This window comes from Nematolebias whitei, chromosome 10 (assembly GCF_014905685.2).
Source record: "Nematolebias whitei isolate Nwh7 chromosome 10, NemWhi1, whole genome shotgun sequence".
Classification (NCBI taxonomy): domain Eukaryota; kingdom Metazoa; phylum Chordata; class Actinopteri; order Cyprinodontiformes; family Rivulidae; genus Nematolebias; species Nematolebias whitei.
This window is the reverse complement of record NC_056507.1, coordinates 542,483-544,977: the sequence shown is the minus strand read 5'-3', so window position 1 is coordinate 544,977 and position 2,495 is coordinate 542,483. Positions and strand designations below refer to the sequence as shown.

Sequence of the window (2,495 nt, the reverse complement as noted above, 5' to 3'; positions counted from 1 at the left end):
TTTTTTTTTTTTGTTCTGAAACGTTTCGCCTTCGATCCAGAAGGCTTCATCAGTCAAGGAAACTGTCCAGATGACCTGACTGAAAAATGTTGGATCAGTTCTCACGGTATGCATACTGATGAGGGTCCTCGTTGATGTTGATGGTTGTTTTGATGTGAGTCATGACCAGTTTTTCGAAGCATTTAGCGACTCTTGTGGTGAGAACCACTGGCCGATAGTCATTCAGACCAGTCACTGAAGAACTCTTTCAGCCTGGGATGATGGTGGTGATCTTCAGGCAGGTGGGAACTGTCTCCAGGGTAAGTGAGGCTTAAAGATGTCTGCCAGCACCTCGCAGAGCTGATGGGCACATTCTTTCAACACCTTCCCGGGGATGTTGTCTGGGTCTGTTGCCTTGTGAGGGTTAATCCTCCTGAAGGTACTCCTTACTTCTGCTGAGGTCACGCTGAGATGCTCTTCATTCGGTGGTGAGGTGAGTCTGGTAATGGGTGGTCTGTTTGGGTCTTCAGTGATGGGTCTCTAGGGCATTGTTCACTTCTTCCTTTATAATCTGTTATGCACTTAATGCCCCTCCACATGCTCAGAGGGTCTTGTGAGGAGAATTGACCCTCGATCCTCTGTGCACATGTGGCCTTGACATTCTTAATACCAGAAACCAGCTCTTTCCTTGTCTTACTCGGCTCCTGTGAGTTTCCAGACCTGAAGGCAGTGTTCCTGGCTTCCAGCAGGGTGCACACATCTACATTCAGCCAAGGTTTTCTGTTTGGGTAGCTTTTAACATATCTGATGGTGGAGACAATGTCAGTACATGTACTAATGTAACCCAGGACTGAGGATGTATATTGGTCCAGGTTTAGCGCTCTATTTTCAGCAGCTTCTCTGAAGACCTCCCAGTCTGTTCTTTCAAAACAATCTCTCAGTATAGGGCCACTGTTCTGGATCCAAGATTTAACTTTTTTTTTTTTGTACTGGTCTGGAGTGTCTCAGCGGGGGCATGTAAGCAGGAGCCAGGAAGATTGAGATATGATTAGATATTCCTAGGTGGGGGCGGGGTTCGCCCTTGTATCTTTTATATTTGTGTAAACATGGTCCAGCATGTTGTTCCCATGTGTTGGTATGGCCACATGCTGGTAAAATCTTTGGAGGCAGTCTTTTCGATTCATGTGATTAATTTAAAATCCCAGTTGCATCCAAAAATGGCAAAACTATAAAGTATAAAAAGAAACTGTAAATAAGGATCTGATATCCGATAAACACTAATGATGTAAAATAATATCTAAAACAGCAGCCTGAACATGTCTGTGGTGACCAGATGGGTATGAATGCAGCAGCTTAAAGGCAAGAAATCGGCAGCATGAATAATCAGCAGCACAGATAAGTCTCATCACCAATTGACACTAGGATGATACGAACCCTGAGATGTGGACAGAAAGCTCCTTTCAGCTTTGTTGTCCTCCAAAAGAATTGAAACTACAACGGAGTAAAGATTTTTGGAACACACTTGAGAATGGTAACTGGACGGTACTTATACAGCTCCTTCACCTAATCTAGATACTCGGATCTCTATACAACACACACTGTGCCCTAATTTACTTCCACACACATTCATACAACACTCTACAACGCACACATTTGTACAGGACTCTACTACACACAGCAGAGGCAATGAGGGGTTCAGTGTCTGGCCCAGAGACACTTCAACATGTGACAGCTGGTGGAATTGAACCCCCAACTCTCTCATTGGAGGACGACTGCTCTTACCACTCAGCCACAGCCGCCCCAAAGAAGAGGAGTAATGATGTGGGCTCTCTGTGACAAATCAAGATGATTCTTAGTCTTTAGGAACCATGGCCAGCACCACCCCTGGTGCAGAACTACAGGTCCTTCTCAAAAAATGAGCATAGTGTGATAAAGGTCATTATTTTCCATAATGTAATGATAAAAATAAAACTTTCATATATTTCAGATTCATTGCACACCAACTGAAATATTTCAGGTCTTTAATTGTTTTAATACTGATGATTATGGCATACAGCTCATGAAAACCCAAAATGCCTGTCCCAAAAAATTAGCATATTTCATCCCACCAATGAAAGACAAGTGTTTTTAATACAAAAAACACCAACCTTCAAATAATCATGTTCAGTTATGCACTCAATACTTGGTCGGGAATCCTTTTGCATGAATGACTGCTTCAATGCGGCGTGGCATGGAGGCAATCAGCCTGTGGCACTGCTGAGGTGTTATGGAGGCCCAGGATGCTTCGATAGCGGCCTTAAGCTCATCCAGAGTGTTGGGTCTTGTTCTCTCAACTTTCTCTTCACAATATCCCACAGGTCCTCTATGGGGTTCAGGTCAGGAGAGTTGGCAGGCCAATTGAGCACAGTAACACCATGGTCAGTAAACCATTTACCAGTGGTTTTGGCACTGTGAGCAGGTGCCAGGTCATGCTGAAAAATGAAATCTTCATCTCCATAAAGCTTTTCAGCAGATGG

The 2,495-nt window shown here is 44.0% G+C and overlaps 1 protein-coding gene across 1 annotated transcript in view; it reads left to right on the top strand.

The window, feature by feature from the left end:
- Nucleotides 1-2,495, top strand: part of LOC119415366 (zona pellucida sperm-binding protein 3) — a 20,493-nt gene that overhangs the window by 15,430 nt on the left and 2,568 nt on the right. The window lies entirely within an intron of this gene.